The sequence below is a fragment of the Caretta caretta genome, chromosome 24 (genome assembly GCF_965140235.1).
Source record: "Caretta caretta isolate rCarCar2 chromosome 24, rCarCar1.hap1, whole genome shotgun sequence".
Taxonomy (NCBI): Eukaryota; Metazoa; Chordata; order Testudines; family Cheloniidae; genus Caretta; species Caretta caretta.
In genome coordinates this window covers 16716879-16744028 of record NC_134229.1, presented here as the reverse complement: position 1 = coordinate 16744028, position 27150 = coordinate 16716879, and the positions used below count along the sequence as shown (strand labels likewise).

Genomic DNA, 27150 nt, shown 5'->3' with positions numbered 1-27150 from the left:
ATCCCACCCCAATCACCCTTCACTAGGACACAGAGCCCCCAGCCAGCCCGCCCCAATCACCCCTCACTGAGACACAGACCCCCCAGCCACCCCCACACCAATCATCCCTCAGTGAGACACAGACCCCCCCAGTCACCCCACCCCAATCACCCCTCAATGAGATACAGACCCCCCCCAGCAACCCCACCCTAATCACCCCTCACTGAGACACAGACCCCCCCCAGCCACCACCCACCCCAACCACACCTCAGTGAGACACAGGTTACCCCCCTTCCTTTCCCCCTGCCTTTTTCATTAAGAATTAGATGCAGATTCTACTTGACAATTATTTTTATTGTTGCAAAACAGCAGGAGAAGCTGGGGCAGGGTCTGTGTCCGGCAGCTGGCTGGGGAGGCTCTGATGGACATCGCGTCACTGTCCTGGCCCCTCTGGGGTGTCTGCAGCCCCCTTGGTGTCAGACGGTGGGGAGATGGGGTCTTGCCATGTCACCGGCGGTGCCTTTCCCTGGGGCCGCAAAGGCAGGGACCGCAGTGCCGCAGTGGTGAGGGGCTCCCGATCCATGGGTCAGCTCTGGGGTGCTGAGTCCAGCAGGCCACGGACAGTGGCTGGGACAAGTTCTTGCTTCCTCCCATCGTCTCAGCTGGGTTGATTCTGCGCCTGTCACTCAGAAGGTCAGCGCTCCTTGTGTGCTCAGGGAGGGGTCACAGGGGCAGGCAGGGGAATGTCTGCAATCAGCGCCAATCATCACCAGGGCAGGGAGTGAATCCTCTTCTAGGGAACAGGTGGGGCCCTGGAGCCGTTCCTCTGTTCACAGGGAAGGGGAACGTTCTCACCCGTTTTCATTACGACTCCATGTCCCTGGCAGTCTTCACTGATTTGCCAATGGAGGGTAACTTCACAGCAGTGAAATTCTGCACCTCGTCTCCATTCAGCAGGATCCTCTTCTCTCCTGCGTAGTTTTCCCCATCGAAGAAGACCACAGCTCCCTTAGTTACTTTGAGAGAAAAATACTTTTCCTGCAGTTGAGGTGCCTTACTTTGAAATATCTCCCCTGTGCCTCTGAAGAAAGGGTGAGGATAGAAGGTGATTTCGGAGTTGTCGATTCCCCCATTGATCATGCGCACAGATTGGATGCTAGTGAGCGTCGAGGGGAATGCTTGATTTCCTACCCTGAAGATTCTGAAGTCCCCTCTATAATTGAGAGAATCAAAGACGACCCAGGCGTCTCCTGCCACAGTGATGCTCCGGACAGTGGTCTCATTTAAGTCATCAGGTATACATGGGTCATCTCCGGAGATCGTCACAGGAGAGCCTTTGTACATCTGGAATCTGAGAAAATTTGCCATGCTGTTCTGCCGTGCCGTCAGTCAGCGTTTGGAGTCACTGGATGCTCAGATTGGAAATGTTCCTTCTCGAGCAGCCAAACTGCATTTATATATTCTCCTTTGCTCCAAGGGGATGAGGTTTGCTAGCCTGGGGGAAGGTCAGGGCATGGGCTGTGCTTATAGTAAAGAGGCGGGACGGGGTGCCTTCACGCCCTGGAGATTTTTGATCAGCACTCGTCATGTCCTTGCACAAACAAAGCCTGTCCCCGACCTTTCCTCAGGAGGGGGCAGATTCTGGTCCCGTTGGAGCAGCGACGCTGCCAGAGTAACTGTGTGGCATTGCAGAGAACCAGGACAGGGCGATGCCCCAAGGAATTCTCTAGAACTAGCACCCGCCAAGCACCCAGGAGAAATCCATCCAGCTCCAGGGATTCCTTCTGCTGCCTGGTGGGTACTACAGGACAGCCTGACACAGAGGCCTCAAAGATCGGGGAACCATTGTGCCAAGCGCTGCAGAGTCACACAGTGAAAAACAGACCCTGCCCTACTGAGATCAGGGCCCTGTTGTGCCAGGCGCTGTACAGACACCCTGCTCCTGTTCCATTGGCAAGAGTGACAGCAGGCAGCGGGGTCACTTAGCGCCTGTGGGCCGGGTTCAGGGGGGAGGGGAGCAGGTGTGAGGGGATAGAAGGGAGTCGAGCCACCCGGAGCCACTCCACCAAGGGGCTGGGAGAAGGACTCAGCTGCACGCCCTGAGTCCCCCTGTCACATCATGCAGGGCCTGGCCTGTGACTCAGGGCTTGCCCTCAGATGGTCTATGGCCCATCCCCGGGGGCTGCACAGACTGGCAGAGCCCCCAGCCTGGGCTGAGACCCATGGGCCGGGCCTAGGGGAGCTATTGCTGCAGGCTGGCCGCACATGGAGGCCTCGGTTCATGCTCCGCTCGCACTTTTGAGGTTCCCTCAGCAGCCCTGAGGGGGAAGCAGAGGGGTTACGATCCCCTGGTGGGGCCCCAGCTTGGGAACCTGTGAGCCAGCCCAGCGGGGTCCGGCCTCCCTAGGCTGACACCCAACGCTCTTACTGCAGAGAGGTCGCGGGGCCACATGCCTCATGTTACCGTCCCCGGCTCAGGCCCAGCTCCCATCCAGCTCTCCCTGGGGCTCCCACAGCCCCTCCGGCAGCAAGCAACGGGTCACCAGCACTCTCCACTGCCCTTCCCTGCCATGCAGCGGGCAGCCAGCAGAGGCAGGGGCAGGGACAGCCCTGCTCAGAGCACGTCCAGCTCGGGGGCTGCAGACGAGGCAGGAGGAGGGGTCGGCAGGCGGCGCCAAGTGCCTCAGTGTGCATCTGGGACAATGAGCTGGGAGAGCCCACGAGTCCATGGGGCAGAGTTGCCCCCAGGGCCTGCACTCTACTGGAGCCCCTTGCCCCTGGGCCTCTGCTGCGGGTGCAGAAGGGGCGAGCAGGGTTCCATTCGCTCAGGACATGTCCGTGGGAGGCCGTGAAATCCTCGGTGTCAAGGGGGCAGAACAGGCGTCACCCACAGGTTGCGTGCGGATCTGGGTTCCCTTCATGGCCGGGTCACCTGCTGAGGCCCCTGCGGAGTTCCCTGGAACTGAGCGAGAGGGAGGGAAAGAACCGAGCTGTGTAACGTGCCAAGGGATTTCGCTCCTACCCCCTCCCACCGCCGCCCGAGAGTTCTGAGGAACTGCACCCGGCCACTCTGCACCCTCTGTGCTCAGGCTGTTATCAAACCGCTCCCTTCTGGGGAATGCGGGACACTGCTCTTGGAGAGGAGATAGTCTCACTGCTTCCATTCACAACGTTTGCGGGCTGCTGCAGCTCCCGGGGTGGGAGATGCCCCTTCCCGCTCTGCTGCTCTGTAGGGGAGGATCGCTCCCAGCCTGCCAGGGCCACATGCCCCTCGGCGTGCCCGGAATCCCCCTGGCAGCACTGGCTGTGATGGTCCTAGGCTTGCAGCTCCTCAGCGCCCTGGGCCTACAGGCTCTGGCCTCCAGGGCAGCGTGCCAGGTGGACAGCCCCAGAGTCATGGAGCCCAGGGCACGCAGGGTCTGGTCTCTAGGGCTGCCTGTCACGGACTCACAGGGCTCGTGCTCTCTCGGCTCTGTACGGTCCCTGGGAGGAAACCCCTTCAGTGTGACACCCTACTCGGGGTTCTCTCTCTCTCAGGGGTTAAGCCGTAGGCCCTTCTGCCTCCTGGAACCGCCTTCAGCACGCCTGTCTCTCGCCGTGGGCCCCCTCAGGGAGTCCACTTTCTCTAGACCCCTGGGGCCTCCACTCCCAGAGGGAATAATGCCACCCTGTTCTCTAGACCGGAGCGACTCATCCAGCGTAACACAGGAGGGTTTATTCAGCATCTTAGCACAGCACAGGAAACTCTCAGGGCCACAGGCCTGGCCTCCCTCAGCACCGTACATCTAGGTCTGTCCTACCTCTTGGTGGTCTCTGGCTGCTCTCTCCTCCTAGCCCAGAAAACCCCTCCTTCCACTTGGGCATCTGACATCACCTCCCCCAAGACCCATCTCTGTCCTTTGTCTTCTGTCCCAGGTAAACAGGCAGCCTGGGCCTCCTCTTCTCTCAGCCTCTCCTCGCATCCGTCTTTGTTCCTCACTGGCTGGAACCGGCTGGTCAGGTCACCGGGGTCCTCTCTCCGCAGCCTATTGTCCTCTCGCTGGCCAGAACCGGCTGTGACTTCCGAGCTGGGCCTCCCGGTCACCAGGTCACCAGTCGCTGGGGTATCCATTTTCCAGGCCGTTCGCTGACCCTCTGTAACAAAAAACTCCCTCTCCCTCCACCTTGTTAAGCCACAAGTAGTCCGTGTGGCCCCTTAGAGACTAACACATTTCTTTGGGCATAAGCTTTTGTGGGCCACAACCCACTTCATCAGATGCATGGAGTGAAAGATACAGTAAGCAGGTATAAATATACAGCACATGAAAAGATGGGAGTTGTCTTACCAAGTCGGGGGTCAGTGTTAACAAAGCCAATTTAAGCATGGTGCATGTGGCCCATTCCCAAATTACCAGCCACTCCCAGTCTTTATTCAGGCCTAATTTGATGGTGTCAAGTTTGCCAATTAATTCCAGTTCTTGCAGTTTCTCGCTGAAGTCTGTTTTTGAAGTGTTTTTGTTGACGAGTGGCCACTTTTAAGTCTGTTATTGACTGTCCAGGGAGAGTGAAGTGCTCTCCCACTGGTTTTTGAATGTTCCAGTTCTCGATGTCTGATTTGTGTCCATTGAGTCTTTTGCACAGCAACTCTCCGGTTTGGCCAATGTACGTGGCAGAGGGGCATTGCTGGCACAGGATGGCATAGATCACATTGGTAGATGTGCAGGTGAACGAGCCCCTGATGGTGTGGCTGATGTGGTTAGGTCCTCTAATGGTGTCCCTTGAATAGATATGCGGACAGAGGTGGCAATGGGGTTTGTTGCAGGGATTTGTTCCTAGGTTAGGGTTTCTGTTGTGCGGTGCGTAGTTGCTGGGGAGTATTTGCTTCAGATTCGGGGGCTGTCTGTAAGCTAGGACTGGCCTGTCTCCCAAGGTCTGTGAGAGTGAGGGATCGTTCTTCAGGACAGGTGGTAGATCCTGGATGATGCGCTGGAGAGGTTTTAGTTGGGGGCTGTAGGTGATGGCTAGTGGCGTTCTGTTCCTTTTTTGCTGGGCCCGTCCTGTAGTAGGTGACTTCTGGGTACCCTTCTGGCTCTCTCAATCTATTTCTTCACTTCCCCAAGTGGGTATTGTAGTTGTAAGAACACTTGATAGAGATCCTGTAAGTGTTTGTCTCTGTCTGAGGGGTTGGAGCAAATGCGGTTGTATCTTAGAGCTTGGCTGTAGACAATGGATTGTGTGATGTGGTCTGGATGAAAGCTGAAGGCATGTAGGTAAGTATAGTGGTCAGTAGGTTTCCGGTATAGAGTGGTGTTTATGTGACCATCGCTTGTTAGCACTGTAGTGTCCAGGAAGTGGATCTCTTCTGTGGACTGGTCTCGGCCGAGGTTGATGGTGGGGTGGAAATTGTTGAAATCCTGGTGGAATTCCTCAAGGGCCTCCTTCCATGGGTCCAGATAAGAACATAAGAATGGCCATCCTGGGTCAAACCAAAGGTCCATCAAGCCCAGTATCCTGTCCTCTGACAGTGGCCAATGGCAGGTGCCCCAGAGGGAATGAACAGACAGGTTATCATCAAGTGATCCATGCCCTGTCACCCAATCCCAGCTCCTGGCAACCTGGGACTAGGGACACCTAGCCTGATGATGAAGATGTCATCAATGTAGCGCAAGCAGAGGAGGGGCGCTAGGGGGCAAGAGCTGAGGAAGCGTTGCTCTAAGTCAGCCATAAAAATGTTGGCGTCCTGTGGGGCCATGCAGGTACCCATAGCAGTGCCGCTGACTTGAAGGTATAAAGTTAGCACTCGCCGAGGGGCTCTCTGCCTCTATTTTTACTGATTCTCGGTATGCCTTTGGGATTATGCATGACTTTGGCACCCTCTGGCAGGCTCGAGGTTTTCTTTCCTCTACTGGCACCCCTATCAAGAATGGCCCCTACATTGCCGCCCTCCTGTATGCAGTTTTACTACCGTCTGCCTTGGCAATTGTTAAGTGTACTGGCCACTCAGCGGCAGACACCGAGGTGGCAAAAGGTAATGCACTTGCTGATGCTGCTGCAAAACATGCCGCCACTATAAAACCTTCACCAGAAGCATTTCTTGGTCCTCTCTCTGTCACGCCACCATCCCTGTCTCATCTCGCTCAGCTCCAGGATTCTGCCCCAGAAACAGAGAAAGACTCCTGGAGTGCTTTGGGTTGCTCTTTGCATTCTGATTCCCTTTGGTGATCGCCCACCGGTACCTTTGTAGCCCCCCTCTCACTCTACCCATCTCTAGCCGCCCTGCTACATGGTGTTTCGCATGTCGGCAAGGAGGGGATGGTCTCTGCTATGAGTAAGGCGGGGTGGTGGGCTCCCCATTTCAGCTCCTTTGCAACCCGCCACTGTGCCGCTTGTGTTACTTGTCAAAGCCACAATGTAGGCAAATCTGTAAAAGTAACACAAGGGTTCCGGGGTTTGCCTCAAGCACCTTTCCTACACTGGCAACTTGATTTTGTACAAATGCCAAAGTGTCAGAAATATGAATTCATTTTAGTTATAATATGTCTGTTTTCGGGTTGGATTGAAGCCTTTCCCTGTCGCAAAGCTGATTCATTGTCCTTTGCAAAATGACTGTTAAACCACATTATCCCTACCAAGGGAATTCCTGCCACTTTGTCTAGTGACCGGGGAACACATTCTACTGGAAAAATTGTTCAACATCTAAACCAGGTATTACATGTCACCCACCTGTTGCACTGCCCTTACCATCCACAGAGTGCAGGGGCAGTTGAAAGGCGAAATGGTGTGCTTAAAAATAAGCTGGCAAAAATCTGTAGTTCCATAGGGTTAAACTGGCCAGCTGCTTTACCACTGGCCCTTATGGAAATTCGGTCATCCCCATCCCAGAGACACAAATTGAGTCCGTTTGAAATCATCATGGGACGCCCTATGCGAACGATGGCTACTATTACCCCAGCCCCAGACCTAAACCCAACTCACAGCACGCTCCTCCAGTACTGCAAAGGGTTAATGCAAGCGGTGAGCTCCTTCCATTGGCAGGTGCGAGCAGCTTGGCCGAGGGAACCCACCTCTGCTGCCTGTCACACTCCTGAGCCTGGTGAGTGGGTCTGCCTGCGGCACCACCTTCGGAAGCCCGCCTTGGAACCCCAGTGGAAGGGTCCATGCCAGGTACTGCTCACCACCCAGACAGCAGTGAAATTATCCGGCATCGCTGCATGGATCCACGCCTCACAGTGTAAGCCAGCGCCACCTCAAGGGGACCAAGCACCTCTGCAAGACCACGCAGAACCAGCTTCAACCCTAGAAGACAAAGAGGAACAGCCTGCAATACCTTACAATCTGCGCGCTCGTAAGGGGGGAGAGGGATAGCTCAGTGGTTTGAGCATTGGCCTGCTAAACCCAGGGTTGTGAGTTCAATCCTTGAGGGGGCCATTTAGGGATCTGGGGCAAAAACTTGTGGATTGGTCCTGCTTTAAGCAGGGGGTTGGACTAGATGACCTCCTGAGGTCCCTTCCAACCCTGATATTCTATGATTCTATGAAAGGAGTCGAGCCACCCGGAGCCATTCCACCAAGGGGCTGGGAGAAGGGCTCAGCTGCACCCCCGATTCCCCCCGTCACAAAACGCAGGGCCTGGCCTGTGACTTGGGGCTTCCCCTCAGATGGCCCATGGCCCATTCCCGGGGGCTACAGGGATGGACACAGGGATCCCTCCCTGAGGCGGCAAAGGGCAGGGGAGACGGTCGTTGTTATGACACCTTCCTACGTGCGCCTGCCCCGCTCCTGGCCCCCCTGCTCCCTGCAGGGCTAGAGAAACTCCTGGGGGCCTTGTCTGCGGCTCCCACTTGCTTTCCCTGGGATGCCGGGTGCTCAGCGTGGGGAAACATCAGCCCCTCGTCTTGGCCAGCTCTTGCCTCGGGTAGAAACGACCCTCTCCTCCCCGCATCGTCACGGCTCCTCTCCAGCCCTCAGCAGTCTCTGGAGTCGATGATCTCGCCCAGGGTCTCTCAGCCCTTTCCGTCCTAGCGTCCCCCTACCATCCAGCTGGGACCTGCGGGCTGGGCGGCTAAGGACCCCGGGGTCCTGGCAGGCGCTTGTCTGCAGAGACTGGTGCTGCCTGGGGAAAGGGCTGAACTCTGTGTCCCAGGGAACAAAACCCAGCTCGCAGAGCACAGACTGGCAGAGCCCCCAGCCTGGGCTGAGACCCATGGGCCGGGCCTAGGGGAGCTATTGCTGCAGGCTGGCTGCACATGGAGGCCTCGGTTCATGCTCCGCTCGCACTTTTGAGGTTCCCTCAGCAGCCCTGAGGGGGAGGCAGGGGGGTTACGATCCCCTGGTGGGGCCCCAGCTTGGGAACCTGTGAGCCAGCCCAGCGGGGTCCGGCCTCCCTAGGCTGACACCCAACGCTCTTACTGCAGAGAGGTCGCGGGGCCACATGCCTCATGTTACCGTCCCCGGCTCAGGCCCAGCTCCCATCCAGCTCTCCCTGGGGCTCCCACAGCCCCTCCGGCAGCAAGCAACGGGTCACCAGCACTCTCCACTGCCCTTCCCTGCCATGCAGCGGGCAGCCAGCAGAGGCAGGGGCAGGGACAGCCCTGCTCAGAGCACGTCCAGCTCGGGGGCTGCAGACGAGGCAGGAGGAGGGGTCGGCAGGCGGCGCCAAGTGCCTCAGTGTGCATCTGGGACAATGAGCTGGGAGAGCCCACGAGTCCATGGGGCAGAGTTGCCCCCAGGGCCTGCACTCTACTGGAGCCCCTTGCCCCTGGGCCTCTGCTGCGGGTGCAGAAGGGGCGAGCAGGGTTCCATTCGCTCAGGACATGTCCGTGGGAGGCCGTGAAATCCTCGGTGTCAAGGGGGCAGAACAGGCGTCACCCACAGGTTGCGTGCGGATCTGGGTTCCCTTCATGGCCGGGTCACCTGCTGAGGCCCCTGCGGAGCTCCCTGGAACTGAGCGAGAGGGAGGGAAAGAACCGAGCTGTGTAACGTGCCAAGGGATTTCGCTCCTACCCCCTCCCACCGCCGCCCGAGAGTTCTGAGGAACTGCACCCGGCCACTCTGCACCCTCTGTGCTCAGGCTGTTATCAAACCGCTCCCTTCTGGGGAATGCGGGACACTGCTCTTGGAGAGGAGATAGTCTCACTGCTTCCATTCACAACGTTTGCGGGCTGCTGCAGCTCCCGGGGTGGGAGATGCCCCTTCCCGCTCTGCTGCTCTGTAGGGGAGGATCGCTCCCAGCCTGCCAGGGCCACATGCCCCTCGGCGTGCCCGGAATCCCCCTGGCAGCACTGGCTGTGATGGTCCTAGGCTTGCAGCTCCTCAGCGCCCTGGGCCTACAGGCTCTGGCCTCCAGGGCAGCGTGCCAGGTGGACAGCCCCAGAGTCATGGAGCCCAGGGCACGCAGGGTCTGGTCTCTAGGGCTGCCTGTCACGGACTCACAGGGCTCGTGCTCTCTCGGCTCTGTACGGTCCCTGGGAGGAAACCCCTTCAGTGTGACACCCTACTCGGGGTTCTCTCTCTCTCAGGGGTTAAGCCGTAGGCCCTTCTGCCTCCTGGAACCGCCTTCAGCACGCCTGTCTCTCACCGTGGGCCCCCTCAGGGAGTCCACTTTCTCTAGACCCCTGGGGCCTCCACTCCCAGAGGGAATAATGCCACCCTGTTCTCTAGACCGGAGCGACTCATCCAGCGTAACACAGGAGGGTTTATTCAGCATCTTAGCACAGCACAGGAAACTCTCAGGGCCACAGGCCTGGCCTCCCTCAGCACCGTACATCTAGGTCTGTCCTACCTCTTGGTGGTCTCTGGCTGCTCTCTCCTCCTAGCCCAGAAAACCCCTCCTTCCACTTGGGCATCTGACATCACCTCCCCCAAGACCCATCTCTGTCCTTTGTCTTCTGTCCCAGGTAAACAGGCAGCCTGGGCCTCCTCTTCTCTCAGCCTCTCCTCGCATCCGTCTTTGTTCCTCACTGGCTGGAACCGGCTGGTCAGGTCACCGGGGTCCTCTCTCCGCAGCCTATTGTCCTCTCGCTGGCCAGAACCGGCTGTGACTTCCGAGCTGGGCCTCCCGGTCACCAGGTCACCAGTCGCTGGGGTATCCATTTTCCAGGCCGTTCGCTGACCCTCTGTAACAAAAAACTCCCTCTCCCTCCACCTTGTTAAGCCACAAGTAGTCCGTGTGGCCCCTTAGAGACTAACACATTTCTTTGGGCATAAGCTTTTGTGGGCCACAACCCACTTCATCAGATGCATGGAGTGAAAGATACAGTAAGCAGGTATAAATATACAGCACATGAAAAGATGGGAGTTGTCTTACCAAGTCGGGGGTCAGTGTTAACAAAGCCAATTTAAGCATGGTGCATGTGGCCCATTCCCAAATTACCAGCCACTCCCAGTCTTTATTCAGGCCTAATTTGATGGTGTCAAGTTTGCCAATTAATTCCAGTTCTTGCAGTTTCTCGCTGAAGTCTGTTTTTGAAGTGTTTTTGTTGACGAGTGGCCACTTTTAAGTCTGTTATTGACTGTCCAGGGAGAGTGAAGTGCTCTCCCACTGGTTTTTGAATGTTCCAGTTCTCGATGTCTGATTTGTGTCCATTGAGTCTTTTGCACAGCAACTCTCCGGTTTGGCCAATGTACGTGGCAGAGGGGCATTGCTGGCACAGGATGGCATAGATCACATTGGTAGATGTGCAGGTGAACGAGCCCCTGATGGTGTGGCTGATGTGGTTAGGTCCTCTAATGGTGTCCCTTGAATAGATATGCGGACAGAGGTGGCAATGGGGTTTGTTGCAGGGATTTGTTCCTAGGTTAGGGTTTCTGTTGTGCGGTGCGTAGTTGCTGGGGAGTATTTGCTTCAGATTCGGGGGCTGTCTGTAAGCTAGGACTGGCCTGTCTCCCAAGGTCTGTGAGAGTGAGGGATCGTTCTTCAGGACAGGTGGTAGATCCTGGATGATGCGCTGGAGAGGTTTTAGTTGGGGGCTGTAGGTGATGGCTAGTGGCGTTCTGTTCCTTTTTTGCTGGGCCCGTCCTGTAGTAGGTGACTTCTGGGTACCCTTCTGGCTCTCTCAATCTATTTCTTCACTTCCCCAAGTGGGTATTGTAGTTGTAAGAACACTTGATAGAGATCCTGTAAGTGTTTGTCTCTGTCTGAGGGGTTGGAGCAAATGCGGTTGTATCTTAGAGCTTGGCTGTAGACAATGGATTGTGTGATGTGGTCTGGATGAAAGCTGAAGGCATGTAGGTAAGTATAGTGGTCAGTAGGTTTCCGGTATAGAGTGGTGTTTATGTGACCATCGCTTGTTAGCACTGTAGTGTCCAGGAAGTGGATCTCTTCTGTGGACTGGTCTCGGCCGAGGTTGATGGTGGGGTGGAAATTGTTGAAATCCTGGTGGAATTCCTCAAGGGCCTCCTTCCATGGGTCCAGATAAGAACATAAGAATGGCCATCCTGGGTCAAACCAAAGGTCCATCAAGCCCAGTATCCTGTCCTCTGACAGTGGCCAATGGCAGGTGCCCCAGAGGGAATGAACAGACAGGTTATCATCAAGTGATCCATGCCCTGTCACCCAATCCCAGCTCCTGGCAACCTGGGACTAGGGACACCTAGCCTGATGATGAAGATGTCATCAATGTAGCACAAGCAGAGGAGGGGCGCTAGGGGGCAAGAGCTGAGGAAGCGTTGCTCTAAGTCAGCCATAAAAATGTTGGCATCCTGTGGGGCCATGCAGGTACCCATAGCAGTGCCGCTGACTTGAAGGTATAAAGTTAGCACTCGAAAGGAGTCGAGCCACCCGGAGCCATTCCACCAAGGGGCTGGGAGAAGGGCTCAGCTGCACCCCCGATTCCCCCCGTCACAAAACGCAGGGCCTGGCCTGTGACTTGGGGCTTCCCCTCAGATGGCCCATGGCCCATTCCCGGGGGCTACAGGGATGGACATAGGGATCCCTCCCTGAGGCGGCAAAGGGCAGGGGAGACGGTCGTTGTTATGACACCTTCCTACGTGCGCCTGCCCCGCTCCTGGCCCCCCTGCTCCCTGCAGGGCTAGAGAAACTCCTGGGGGCCTTGTCTGCGGCTCCCACTTGCTTTCCCTGGGATGCCGGGTGCTCAGCGTGGGGAAACATCAGCCCCTCATCTTGGCCAGCTCTTGCCTCGGGTAGAAACGACCCTCTCCTCCCCGCATCGTCACGGCTCCTCTCCAGCCCTCAGCAGTCTCTGGAGTCGATGATCTCGCCCAGGGTCTCTCAGCCCTTTCCGTCCCAGCGTCCCCCTACCATCCAGCTGGGACCTGCGGGCTGGGCGGCTAAGGACCCCGGGGTCCTGGCAGGCGCTTGTCTGCAGAGACTGGTGCTGCCTGGGGAAAGGGCTGAACTCTGTGTCCCAGGGAACAAAACCCAGCTTGCAGAGCACAGACTGGCAGAGCCCCCAGCCTGGGCTGAGACCCATGGGCCGGGCCTAGGGGAGCTATTGCTGCAGGCTGGCTGCACATGGAGGCCTCGGTTCATGCTCCGCTCGCACTTTTGAGGTTCTCTCAGCAGCCCTGAGGGGAAGGCAGGGGGGTTACGAACCCCTGGTGGGACCCCAGCTTGGGAACCTGTGAGCCAGCCCAGCAGGGTCCGGCCTCCCTAGGTTGACACCCAACGCTCTTACTGCAGAGAGGTCGCGGGGCCACATGCCTCATGTTACCGTCCCCGGCTCAGGCCCAGCTCCCATCCAGCTCTCCCTGGGGCTCCCACAGCCCCTCCGGCAGCAAGCAACGGGTCACCAGCACTCTCCACTGCCCTTCCCTGCCATGCAGCGGGCAGCCAGCAGGGGCAGGGAGAGCCCTGCTCAGAGCACGTCCAGCTCGGGGGCTGCAGACGAGGCAGGAGGAGGGGTCGGCAGGCGGCGCCAAGTGCCTCAGTGTGCATCTGGGACAATGAGCTGGGAGAGCCCACGAGTCCATGGGGCAGAGTAGCCCCCAGGGCCTGGAGGTATGAACTGGGGAAGGTATGAACTGGGGAAGGTATGAACTGGGGAAGTCTCTTCCAAGTCACCTCCCCCAAGACCCATCTCTGTCCTTTGTCTTCTGTCCCAGGTAAACAGGATCGCCTGGGCCTCCTCTTCTGTTAGCCTCTCCTCTCATTCGTCCTTTGTTTCCCACTTGCTAGAACCAGCTGGTCAGGACACTGGGGTCCTCTCTCCGCATCCCATTCTTCTCCTGCTGGCCAGAACTGTCTGTGACTCCCGAGCTGGACCTCCAGGTCACCAGTCGCTGGGGTATCCATTCTCCAGGCCCCTGCAGCCACCTCCCACCCCAACCACACTCAATGAGACACAGACCCTCCCAGACACCCTCAACACCAGTCAACTCTCACTTGGACACAGAGCCGCCAGCCACGCCCCACCGCAATCTCCCCTCACTGAGATTCAGATCATCCAGCATCCCCCACCCCAATCACCTCTCACTGAGACACAGAAACCCCCCAGCCACCTCCCAACTACAATCATCCCTCAATCAAAGACCCCCATTCACCACCCATCCAGTCACTCCTCATTGAAACACAGACCCCGCCAGACACTACTCATCAAATCACCTCTCAATTCGACACAGACCCTGCCCCCCCACCACACCCCACTGCAATTGTTATGCTTATAAGGGGAAAAAACAGTATGCCACAGTTATTGAAGATACAACAATTAGCGTATGCATTCAATCACCCCCCCGCCACACACACTGTCCCACCAGTCGATGTTATAGTTACCAGTTCAGAATCCAGAGCAATCTAGTGGCCAGCTAGGTTGATCACAGGTAGGAAAGAGCCGGGTTCTGTCAGTTGCGACACGATGCTCCAGGGAAGTCTTGGCAGGACGAACCCAAAGATTTATGGCAAGGCACCCTGTTTATATAGTGATTTTTTTATTGGGATTAATGATTATGCTGTAATTCATTGTTTGATGAGTGCTTGTTTTTTAAAATTTTTTTTATTCTTTATTTTCTGTTTTTATTAAGTTTTTGAGGCAGTTGTTCTATGCTGGTTTTGATTACAGTTATTTAGTTTTCATTCATAGGTGCCTGTTTTATTTTTATTTGTTAATTGCCTTTTTTTGACATTTTAACAGGGGCGTGTTGCAGCTTCCTGCCAACCCTGCGTTTGTCTCCGGTTCCTTCCAATGACATCTGGTTCAGTGATGGCCTTTACAATTATTTTTTATTCCTTATTCACACACAAAATAGAATTAATTTACACAGAACATTTTGAACAGGAACATCAAATTGCAGTGTAAAAGAAAAACAACCATGGGATTCTTTTACTTATTTGAAAATGCAAAACCTCCAACAAAGTGGTGACAATCAAAGGTCTGTTACTGCCTTAAAATTAGATCAAATACAGAATTATACAAAATACAAACATAAAATCCTACTACTACACAATCACACCTCTCTGAGACACAGACCCCCCCAGAAACCTCCCACCCCAATCACCCCTCACTGAGACACAGACCCCCCCCCCCGCTATCCCTCACCCCAATCACCCCTGACTGACACTCAGATCCTCCAGCAACTCCCACCCTCTGGGCAGCAAGCAACGGGTCACCACAACTCCCCACTGCCCTTTCCTGCCACGCAGCAGGAAGCCAGCAGGGGCAGGGGCAGGGACAGCCCTGCTCAGAGCACGTCTAGCTCTCAGCACAGCCAATGCAGGGGTTGCGGAGAAGGCAGCAGGAGCCCCCAGGTACCTGAGCCCCCTGCCCCTGGGCATCTGCTGAGGGTGCAGAAGGGGCAAGCAGGGTTCCAATTCACACAGGAACGTGTCCGTGAAATCCTCGGTGTGAAGGGGGCAGAACACGTGTCACCCCCAGCTGCGTGTGGATCTGGGTTCCCTTCATGGCTGGGTCACCTGCTGAGTCACGTGCAGAGTCACCCAATGGTTCCCTGGAACTGATCGGGAGGGAGGGAACAAACCGAGCTGTGTAATGTGCCAAGTGGGGAGGTTTAGGTTGGATATTAGGAAAAACTTTTTCACTAGGAGGGTGGTGAAACACTGGAATGCGTTACCTAGGGAGGTGGTGGAATCTCCTTCCTTAAAAGTTTTTAAGGTCAGGCTTTACAAAGCCCTGGCTGGGATGATTTAGTTGGGGATTGGTCCTGCTTTGAGCAGGGGGTTGGACTAGATGGCTTCCTGAGGTCCCTCCCAACCCTGATATTCTATGATTCTATGAAGGGATCCTGCCCCTAATCCCCCTGAGAGCTCTCAGGAACTGCACCTGGACACTCTGCACCTTCTGTGCCCAGGCAGTTTGTTAGGAAAATTTTAACATGAAGCAGTTATGTCAGCCGAACCAAAGTTAGGCCAATGCAGGAATGCTGAGAAAGTTCCTGAATGAGATTGGCAGGATGAAAGAATGCTTGTTAAGTTGCAAGGAGTGAATTAGGAGGAAACCTGCATTCCTGCATTATCGTACCAGATGTTCTGAGAATGAGAAGGAGACACACTGCCTCCACTCCCTGTTTCTGTTTCATGTATGTTCTTAACTCCTCGTCCCCTGTTTGACAACTGGATCGATAAGAAAGTTGGGGAGGCATAACGACTTGCAAAAAGCTATATATAATAGGGGATAGGTATGCATGCATGATAAAGAACTTTTAACTAACAAAGGGGAGGGGGGTTTGGGCTATTTCATGAATAATCTGTGACGCGACGGACGGTCTATAAAAACCTATTAGTTTTGCCTAAGAGGCGGCTGGTTCTCTTCAGAGACGGGCTGCTCTCTATTGTTGTGTGCACTCTTCAATAAAGAGCTTTGTGTTCGGACCTTGCTGGTGTTGCCTGTCTCTCTGCGGTCAGACAACGAACCGTGCCGTCTGGGGTTCGAGTCCCCGACAATTTGGCGACTCTGCCGGGACCCGTCTGACTCTCTGGTGCAGGATCAGACTCTAAAGCAACGCCGCGCGCATCCTCCGGTTTTGAGAAGCCTTGCCAGTGATCTGTGTCGGCGATAAGGCATGTTCTGTGGACCAGCAGGAGCCCATAGAAATCCAGCAACATCCACCTACCCATTGAGTAGGCTCCAGATCCAGGTCTTCGGGGTTCGAGTCCCTGGAGAGGTAAGCGATCGCTTGATACTAAGAGTTGGGGATTGTGGGTTTGAGTCCCCTTTCCACCTAGAATGGGACAAATTGGCAGTAAATGCCCGGGGGACGCCCCGTTGTCTCTGATACTCAGAAATTGGAAGGGAATCTCTGGAATTATTGGGTTAACTAAATCAAAAATGAATAATTTATGTCAGGTTCAATGGCCAGCTTTCACCACTCATTTGTCCCCGACTAAAGAATGGCCGGCCTGCGGAACTCTTTCCGACAACAGGATGGATTCCTTAAAAGATATTTTGGTCGATCTTAGACCGGGACAAATGGATTATTTGTGTGTATGGTATAATTATAAGCCAAAAGAAGGATGTCCTCTTTCCTCCTCCTTTTCTTATTCATCTCAGGGGTCTCCAGCCCCGCTCTGTGCTATGCCTGCTTTTGCCCCTCCTCCGGCTTTCCCTCGGCTTTCTGACCTATGCCCAGGACCAGTTGCAAGCCTTAAGACAGGACTTCCAGGCAGAAAAGGGAGCACTGGCTAAGCAAGTACCAGTCCTTCAGAGACTTGTCAAAATTTAACCATTTGTGCTCATCATATGCTGTAACAACAGTGTGTCTGCCATAAGAGGAAGTTAAATAGTTAAACCGCCAATCGGCCGTGCGTTCTATCCAGGTGACAAGCCTCACGGGGGAGGACTCGGGTAACCCTTGTGAGTGAGAATATTTAAGAGAAGAGACCAGGAGGCCTGGGGGTTAGTTAAGAAGCCCACCCTCCTTGTTAAATTGGTCGTGGAACAAAGCTGGTGCTCATGGAAGGGACAGTTCAGAGAGAAAAACAGGATCGGGCCCAAGCGGGCAGGCAACAGATAGAGAGATTGGAAAACAGGTTGGAAACTTGGAGGGCATAGTGAAAAAAGAGGAGTAAATAATTACAGAAATGGGAAACGTAAATCCCAGAATAATACTTGGAATGGTAAAATCTGAGTTGATTGGGGTGTCGTTTTGAAACATAAGCAAGTGATTTAAGGAAAGAACGTGAGAAATTAACTCTGTAGTTGCTGGAGGGAATTAAACTAAAGAAAAAGAATTTTTGGTTTCTTTGCAGCCATTCTGAAGGGAAAATGGGCCTTTTTTTTTTCAAAGAAATGTCTGTAAATAAATCCAGGCAAAGAGACTATGTGATTGAAATCATTTGGCTATGAAAAATTTAGTCAAATTAGCTAAAAGAACATAAGGGGTTTTATTGGAACTTAACCGCCCGAATGTATAAAGGAGTGTAAATATATAATGCTACTTAATTAAGATCCTATTAGACTCTAAGGGGCTACAATAGTTGTTGTTTTCCTTTTTAGAGTTGTGTGTTGTGCAAACAGGAGTTAAAAGTAAAAGGCAATCAAAAGTCTGGTAGAGTTTATTGTGTCCTTTTTAAAGTAAAAATCTTTAAGCTGTGGATCCAAAAGCAAGCCGAAAAGCATTTGTTTTAATGTAAATTACTTAACTGATAAGGTAAAAGCCACTGAAACCTGGGCTGCCTATGAAACAAATACAAGAAAATATGGGTAATTCCTCTGTTTTGCCTGCAATTAATAAGGGTATTTGTATAAAAAGAAAATATTTTAAGCAATGACCGACTGCCCAGAAGGGGTAGATCTATGTTCTTTTTGTCTTTCAGAAAATTAGAGAAAACTGATGCCAGCTGAAAAGCAATTCAACATATCATGAATTTACTGGCACAATAGGAATTATGTTCTGTGTTCTATGTCTATGAGTTGGTTGAGTTCAGGATCCTGACGCAGGGAAGAAAGGTAAGCAGCAGGATACGGACCCTGGACTTCAGGAAAGCAGACTTCGACTCCCTCAGGGAACGGATGGCCAGGATCCCCTGGGGGACTAACTTGAAGGGGAAAGGAGTCCAGGAGAGCTGGCTGTATTTCAAGGAATCCCTGTTGAGGTTACAGGGACAAACCATCCCGATGAGTCGAAAGAATAGTAAATATGGCAGGCGACCAGCTTGGCTTAATGGTGAAATCCTAGCGGATCTTAAACATACAAAAAGAAGCTTACAAGAAGTGGAAGGTTGGACATATGACCAGGGAAGAGTATAAAAATATTGCTCGGGCATGTAGGAATGATATCAGGAGGGCCAAATCGCACCTGGAGCTGCAGCTAGCCAGAGATGTCAAGAGTAACAAGAAGGGTTTCTTCAGGTATGTTGGCAACAAGAAGAAAGCCAAGGAAAGTGTGGGCCCCTTACTGAATGAGGGAGGCAACCTAGTGACAGAGGATGTGGAAAAAGCTAATGTACTCAATGCTTTTTTTGCCTCTGTTTTCACTAACAAGGTCAGCTCCCAGACTGCTGCGCTGGGCATCACAAAATGGGGAAGAGATGGCCAGCCCTCTGTGGAGATAGAGGTGGTTAGGGACTATTTAGAAAGCTGGACGTGCACAAGTCCATGGGGCCGGACGAGTTGCATCCGAGAGTGCTGAAGGAATTGGCGGCTGTGATTGCAGAGCCATTGGCCATTATCTTTGAAAACTCGTGGCGAACCGGGGAAGTCCCGGATGACTGGAAAAAGGCTAATGTAGTGCCAATCTTTAAAAAAGGGAAGAAGGAGGATCCTGGGAACTACAGGCCAGTCAGCCTCACCTCAGTCCCTGGAAAAATCATGGAGCAGGTCCTCAAAGAATCAATCCTGAAGCACTTGCATGAGAGGAAAGTGATCAGGAACAGCCAGCATGGATTCACCAAGGGAAGGTCATGCCTGACTAATCTAATCGCCTTTTATGATGAGATTACTGGTTCTGTGGATGAAGGGAAAGCAGTGGATGTATTGTTTCTTGACTTTAGCAAAGCTTTTGACACGGTCTCCCACAGTATTCTTGTCAGCAAGTTAAGGAAGTATGGGCTGGATGAATGGACTATAAGGTGGGTAGAAAGCTGGCTAGATTGTCGGGCTCAACGGGTAGTGATCAATGGCTCCATGTCTAGTTGGCAGCCGGTATCAAGTGGAGTGCCCCAAGGGTTGGTCCTGGGGCCGGTTTTGTTCAATATCTTCATAAATGATCTGGAGGATGGTGTGGATTGCACTCTCAGCAAATTTGCGGATGATACTAAACTGGGAGGAGTGGTAGATACGCTGGAGGGGAGGGATAGGATACAGAAGGACCTAGACAAATTGGAGGATTGGGCCAAAAGAAATCTGATGAGGTTCAATAAGGATAAGTGCAGGGTCCTGCACTTAGGACGGAAGAACCCAATGCACAGCTACAGACTAGGGACCGAATGGCTAGGCAGCAGTTCTGCGGAAAAGGACCTTGGGGTGACAGTGGATGAGAAGCTGGATATGAGTCAGCAGTGTGCCCTTGTTGCCAAGAAGGCCAATGGCATTTTGGGATGTATAAGTAGGGGCATAGCGAGCAGATCGAGGGACGTGATCGTTCCCCTCTATTCGACATTGGTGAGGCCTCATCTGGAGTACTGTGTCCAGTTTTGGGCCCCACACTTCAAGAAGGATGTGGATAAATTGGAGAGAGTCCAGCGAAGGGCAACAAAAATGATTAGCAAAAAGAAAAGGAGTACTTGTGGCACCTTAGAGACTAACCAATTTATTTGAGCATGAGCTTTCGTGAGCTACAGCTCACTTCATCGGATGCATTCCGATGAAAGCTCATGCTCAAATAAATTGGTTAGTCTCTAAGGTGCCACAAGTACTCCTTTTCTTTTTGCGAATACAGACTAACACGGCTGTTACTCTGAAACCTGTCAAAAATGATTAGGGGTCTGGAACACATGAGTTATGAGGAGAGGCTGAGGGAGCTGGGATTGTTTAGCCTGCAGAAGAGAAGAATGAGGGGGGATTTGATAGCTGCTTTCAACTACCTGAAAGGGGGTTCCAAAGAGGATGGCTCTAGACTGTTCTCAATGGTAGCAGATGACAGAACGAGGAGTAATGGTCTCAAGTTGCAGTGGGGGAGGTTTAGATTGGATATTAGGAAAAACTTTTTCACGAAGAGGGTGGTGAAACACTGGAATGCGTTACCTAGGGAGGTGGTAGAATCTCCTTCCTTAGAGGTTTTTAAGGTCAGGCTTGACAAAGCCCTGGCTGGGATGATTTAACTGGGAATTGGTCCTGCTTCGAGCAGGGGGTTGGACTAGATGACCTTCTGGGGTCCCTTCCAACCCTGATATTCTATGATTCTATGATTCTATTCCTGTCTTGTGGTGTTTGTCTTGTGGCCAGAATTGCTGTGTTTAATTTTTCATAGGACAGTTTAGTTTAAAACTAAATAGAAGGGTTAAATCAAAATGCAGATACTTGTTTTATTCAACTTGGAATACAAAGTGTTTGGATAATATCAGGAAAATGTAATATACTAAAGTTTAATGCATTTGCTTAAGAAAGAAAAAGAAATTTCATTGGCCAGATCTTTTAATTGAAAAAAATTGTTGTTAAAATTCGCACACCAACAGTCTTTGGAAGCAAGAACATGAAAGGTTAACCCACTCCCCATATTGGGATCCTTCTGGCTACCTCAAATTGCTAGCCAGAGGGCTGGGAAGGGAGGAAAGCTATTGGACACCAGAGGTTGTACCAAGTGGACTCCTCAAAAGTGGGTGTGCTTGTCCTGGCTTGTTGCTCCAAAGCTCCGTAATAAAGTCATTTTCCTAGAAGGGTGTAGGTGGCATACATTGAACAATAAGACTAAAGTGCTGTATAATAGGCAATGTATATGTGTTCATTTTTGAACAAAGGTGTGTGAGTGGAAAGTGAAAGTTTCCTTTGCAGGTTAATAGAAGCCAAGAAGGGGAGAAGAAAAAGAACGGAGGACGAGCTAATTCAACGCTGTAGCCGGCAGGCTTGGTCCAAAGATAAGACTCTGGCCTGCCCAAGGACACTACTCACAGCTAGGATTTGGCTGACAGCCAAGGAAGAGGGGGGCTTGAACGTGCCCAAGCAGCTGTGAGATCTGTAAAACACTGCCAGACATTAATGAAATGTGTTAGGTCTCTGTATTTACAGGTGAAAGAAGTCCTGCTCCAAAGATCCTGAGCAAACCTGCCATTTGTTAAAACAGGGTGACTGGGTCTACATAAAGGTCCATCAGCAAAAGACTACTCAGGCCCCATGCTGGAAAGGCCCTTATTAAGTCCTGCTAACTACCAACACTGCTGTAAAGTGCCAAAGACTGTCTGCCTGGACCCATGCTTCTTACTGCAAAAAGACCCCTCCACCTCAAGATGACTTCACTTCGACTACTGATCAGCCTGTCCCTCCTTCTGGGTTTTTTCCTTTCCTCCTTTTGGACAGCAGGGAAAAGGACAAGGTGAAGTGCTCGTAACCTCTCCCTTGTCCACTGACAGAGCTAACCTGCATTGCACCACTAGGGAATCTGACTTGGAAAAAGGTTCCCCAGAAGCAGACAGCATCGGACTTTGAGGGAACTGCACACGTTCACCCCACCGCGAACTGGGTGAATCAGAAGCAGATGACATTTGTGTTCAAGAGCAATGGACTGCCACCCCTTTGGGCGACCTGAAGCTCCGACTGCAACTGAACAAACCTTGAGTTGGTGGTGTCCTATCCGAAAAGGATGGCCGCGGGGTTTAGCCTGGGTTCTTGTGTTTGTAATCTGCTTGTTATTTGTTATTTTTCTTTTTTGGTGGTACGAGGAGTAGAAACTATAGAATCACATAGTCCTAACACATTTATACGCCTTGCCCATGAAATGAAAGCTCGTATGCCAGCCCTACAAAATACTTCATGCTGGGTGTGCTCATTAATGGCAGCCAATAGCCAAAAGGGTCTTCCCATGGCCTCTATTCCCCTTAGTGCAATGAATATGACCTGGACCCCATCCTGGAAGGATTCCTCTGGCAATTTAAATATTACCTGGGCTGATACCGGCATCTCTGAAAGCAGGTATCTAATAGTTTGGAAACGAGTTGGTCAATGGTGCCTCTTAAAAGAAGGGAAAATAGCAACCTCTTGCACCTCCGCGTGGTATAGATTTGCGGGTAATAAGTGCAGTCTGCATGGGGAAGAACATCTTTTGTATAAAGATCATAAGTTGATTGATCATTATGTTATAAATTGCACGCTTGGGTACAACTCATACTATGTGTTTATGTTCCTCTAACGCCTCCACGGCTAAATTCTCCCTCCTCCCATCTTGGACCGGATGGTACAAACGTATTAATAATACCTGGTCCAAAGTCACTCCTACCCTTTTTGGAGTATACTGGATGTGTGGTAACAAGGCATACCTAGCCCTCCCTCCTTCATGGAGTGGATCCTGCTACTTGGCTTGGTGGTTGTATATCATGCACGTCTCCCTAAAGGGAAAATCAGAAATGTAAGAGGGGCTAAGGAAGATGCGAATGACTCTCGCCCCCTTACTTGGCGTGTGTCATAAATATAAAGGGAAGGGTGAACCCCTTTAAAATCTCTCCTGGCCAGAGAAAAAATCCTCTCACCTGTAAAGGGTTAAGAAGCTAAAGGTAACCTCGCTGGCACCTGAACAAAATGACCAATGAGGAGACAAGATACTTTCAAAAGCTGGGAGGAGGGAGAGATACAAAGGGCCTGTGTCTGTCTGTATGCTGCTTTTGCCAGGGACAGAACAGGAATGGAGTCTTAGAACTTTTAGTAAGTAATCGAGCTAGGTATGTGTTAGATTATGATTTCTTTAAATGGCTGAGAAAAGAACTGTGCTGAATAGAATGACTATTCCTGTCTGTGTGTCTTTTTTGTAACTTAAGGTTTTGCCGAGAGGGATTCTCTATGTTTTGAATCTAATTCCCCTGAAAGGTATCTACCATCCTGATTTTACAGAGGTGATTCCTTTACTTCTATTAAAAGTCTTGTTGTAAGCAAACTGAATGCTTTTTCATTGTTCTAAGATCCAAGGGTTTGGGTCTGTGGTCACCTATGCAAATTGGTGAGGATTTTTACCAAACCTTTCCCAGGAAGTGAGGTGCAAGGGTTGGGAGGATTTTGGGGGGAAGGACGTGTCCAAACTACGTTTCCCAGTAAACCCAGTTAAAGTTTGGTGGTGGCAGTGGAAATTCCCAGGGCAAAGGGTAAAATTAATTTGTACCTTGGGGAAGTTTTAACCTAAGCTGGTAAAAGTAAGCTTAGGAGGGTTTAATGCAGGTCCCCACATCTGTACCCTAGAGTTCAGAGTGGGGAAGGAACCTTGACATGGTGGCAAAGTGGTGGGATTAACCTGAAATCATTTTGAGATCAATTTGAGATTTTTTGAACCAGAAATACAGATTTTAAAAAGGAATTTTTTTTTCCTTTGGGGCTGCTGGAAAGGAGGTCCAACTGAAAGCAGCTAGTTTTTTCTCTGCTTTGGGGCCAGAGCAGAGACAAAAGGGGATTATCTTTGTGAATTGCAGGTTTTCTTTGCCTGGAGGCAGGGTACTTAACCTCCTGCAGGGAAATTCACAGTCTTCGCAAACCAGAAGTTTTTTTCCCCCCTAAAAGTAAATAGGGGGGTGTTCTACCCATTTGCCTGGAGACAAAAGTGGCAGGGGTTTTTTTTTAGGATTTTGATTTTTTTTTTACAAGGAGCACAGGTTTGAAAAGGAACTTTTTTTCCTTTGGGCTGCTGGTAAGCAGGTTTCCAAGTAGTTGGAGGTTTTTTGCTTTGATTTGGGGCCAGAGCAGAGACAAAGGGAATTGTCTTTTTCTGTAGGCTGACAATCACTATCAGAGAATAGGTATCCTATTCCAGCACAGCAAAATTTTACAAGCCAAGTTTTGTTTGTTTTATTTCTAACCCTTGGGTGTAAAGTTAGTTAAAAACAGGGAGGTAAAGATGACAGACACCAAGGCACTATACAAATTGGAGTTAGCCAAACTGGAGATAATGAAAGAAGCTGAAAAAGCTTGAGAAGCTGCTCACAGGAGAGAAATGGAGGCAAAGGACAAAGAAAGGGCAGCGAAAGAGGCAGAACAACACCGAGTGGCTGCTCACAGGAGAGCTATGGAAGCAAGGGACAAAGAAATGGAGGCAAGGGACAAAGAACTGGAGGAGAAGGAAAAAGAGAGGAAGCATGTGGAGGAGATGGAGAATATAAAGGCTCAGCAGAATATACCAACAAACCCTAGCAATCCTTCTCCAGGTACCACTTCCCATCCCAGAAAGTTCCCCACCTACAAGGCAGGTGATGATACTGAGGCCTTCTTAGAAAACTTCAAAAGGGCCTGCCTTGGGTACAGCATCTCTACTGACCAATACATGGTAGAGCTGAGGCCGCAGCTCAGTGGACCCTTAGCTGAGGTGGCGGCTGAAATGCCTAAAGAACACATGAACAAGTATGAACTGTTTAAATCCAAGGCGAGAGTCAGAATGGGGATAACACCCGAGCAGTCTCGTCGGAGGTTCAGAGCCCTGAGGTGGAAACCAGACGTGTCATTTACCCGACATGCCTACCACATTGTGAAACATTGGGATGCCTGGATATCAGGAGCAAGTGTTGAATCTCCAGTAAATTTGCACTTCCTAATGCAAATGGAGCAGTTCTTAGAGGGTGTTCCTGAGGAAATAGAAAGATACATCCTAGATGGGAGACCCAAAACTGTAATTGAGGCAGGAGAGATTGGAGCCAGATGGGTGGAGGTGGCAGAGAAGAAGAAAACTGGTCGCAGTTGGAGTGGAGACCAGAAGGGACAACCCCAGACCACACCCTATTACCGGGGGCCACCCAAGGCCCCACCTACTTCCCAAAGTAGTGTCTACACTCCAGACACCTTATCGTCTCACCACCCCGTTCTCCAGCAACCCGCCTCGCCCCAGTGACCAGTCAGCTGGACGATGTTTTAAATGTAACGAGCTGGAGCACGTAAAGGCCAGCTGCCCCAAGAACCCCAACAGATTACAGTTCATTGCACTGGAATCACACCAGAGGTCCGCAGGCCCAGATACCTCCCAGATACCCTTGGAGCGGAGGGAAACTGTGAGTGTGGGCGGGAAGAAGGTCACCACGTGGAGGGACACCGGAGCACAAGTGTCAGCTATCCATGCTTTCTTAGTGGACCCCAATTTAATCAACCCAGAGATCCCAGTGACGATTCAACCCTTCAAGTCCAACTCTTTCGATTTGCCTACAGCCAAGTTGCCTGTCCAGTACCAGGGCTGGTCAGGAACGTGGACTTTTGCAGTCTATGATGATTATCCCATCCCCATGCTGTTGGGGGAAGACTTGGCCAATCATGTGAAGCGGGCCAAGAGGATGGGAATGGTCACCCGCAGCCAGGCTAAACAAGCCGTGAGGCCTAGCTCTGTTCCAGAAACTTCTATCAGGACCCAGTCAGAGGTGATGGACCCGGACCCCAGGCCAATGTCTGCAACAGCAGTAGTGGATCCAGTCCCAGAGACCCAGACGGAACCAGTCCCAGAACCAGAACCAGCAGAACAACCAACACCAGACCCCGTGTCAGCACTGAATCCAGTACTTGCAACCTCAACACCAGAGGGCCCCACCGAACCTGAACCGGCAGCAGCCCATAACCCTATACAAGAGGCTCAGCCAGAGCCTGAACCCCAACAGAGTGTCCCAGCGGAAAGCGGTTCACAGTCAACGGAAACAGCCCCATCCCCTATATCGCTTCCAGAGGGACCAAGCCTAGGTCCACAATCCAATGAGGAACTGATGTCTCCAGCATCAAGGGAACAGTTCCAGACCGAACAGGAAGCAGATGAAAGCCTCCAGAGAGCTTGGGCGGCAGCACGGAGCAACCCACCACCTCTCAGCTCTTCTAATCGATCCAGGTTTGTTGTAGAAAGAGGACTTTTATACAAGGAAACTCTTTCTGGTGGACACCAGGAAGACTGGCATCCTCAGAGACAGTTGGTAGTTCCAACTAAATACTGGGCCAAGCTCTTGAGCTTAGCCCATGATCACCCTAGTGGCCATGCTGGGGTGAACAGGACCAAAGACCGTTTGGGGGGGTCATTCCACTGGGAGGGAATGGGCAAGGATGTTTCTACCTATGTCCGGTCTTGTGAAGTATGCCAAAGAGTGGGAAAACCCCAAGACCAGGTCAAAGCCCCTCTCCAGCCACTCCCCATCATTGAAGTTCCATTTCAGCGAGTCCTTTTCCGAAAAAGACACCCAGAGGAAAGCAGTACATACTTTCTTTCATGGATTTTGCCACCCGATGGCCAGAAGCAGTAGCTCTAAGCAACACCAGGGCTAAAAGTGTGTGCCAGGCACTAGCAGACATTTTTGCCAGGGTAGGTTGGCCCTCCGACATCCTCACAGATGCAGGGACTAATTTCCTGGCAGGAACTATGGAAAACCTTTGGGAAGCTCATGGGGTAAATCACTTGGTTGCCACTCCTTACCACCATCAAACAAATGGCCTGGTGGAGAAGTTTAATGGAACTTTGGGGGCCATGATACGTAAATTCGTAAATGAGCACTCCAATGATTGGGACCTAGTGTTGCAGCAGTTGCTCTTTGCCTACAGAGCTGTACCACATCCCAGTTTAGGGTTTTCCCCATTTGAACTTGTATATGGCCGTGAGGTTAAGGGGCCATTACAGTTGGTGAAGCAGCAATGGGAGGGATTTACACCTTCTCCAGGAACTAACGTTCTGGACTTTGTAACCAACCTACAAAACACCCTCCGAACCTCTTTAGCCCTTGCTAAAGAAAACTTACAGGATGCTCAAAAAGAGCAAAAAGCCTGGTATGATAAACATGCCAGAGAGCGTTCCTTCAAAGTAGGGGACCAGGTAATGGCCTTAAAGGCGCTCATGCCCATAAAATGGAAGCATCGTGGGAAGGGCCATTCATGGTCCAGGAGCGCCTGGGAGCTGTTAATTATCTCATAGCATTCCCACCTCCAACCGAAAGCCTAAGGTGTACCATATTAATTCTCTAAAGCCCTTTTATTCCAGAGAATTAAAGGTTTGTCAGTTTACAGTCCAGGGAGGAGACGACGCTGAGTGGCCTGAAGGTGAAAAGTGCTGGTGGTGTGGAAGAGGTGAACCTCTCCATGACCCTCGGGCATATGCAGCGACAGCAGATCAAGAAGCTGTGCACTAGCTACGCGCCAACGTTCTCAGCCACCCCAGGACTGACTGAACGGGCATACCACTCCATTGACACAGGTAATGCTCGCCC

The 27150-nt window shown here is 51.9% G+C and overlaps 1 protein-coding gene across 5 annotated transcripts in view; it reads right to left on the bottom strand.

The window, feature by feature from the left end:
- Positions 1-312: 312 nt before the first annotated feature.
- Positions 313-27150, bottom strand: part of LOC142070026 (uncharacterized protein C8orf90-like) — a 93761-nt gene continuing 66923 nt past the window's right edge. For 3 of the 5 annotated variants that reach the window (XR_012665995.1, XM_075122944.1, XM_075122946.1), the window contains 3 exons: positions 13687-13821; positions 7023-7254; positions 313-2941 (listed from right to left, as the gene is read on the bottom strand). The gene's annotated coding sequence lies outside the window, so the exon portion shown is untranslated. The remainder of the gene's footprint in view (positions 2942-7022; positions 7255-13686; positions 13822-27150) is intronic. The other 2 variants (XM_075122947.1, XM_075122945.1) reach the window with 2 other exon arrangements.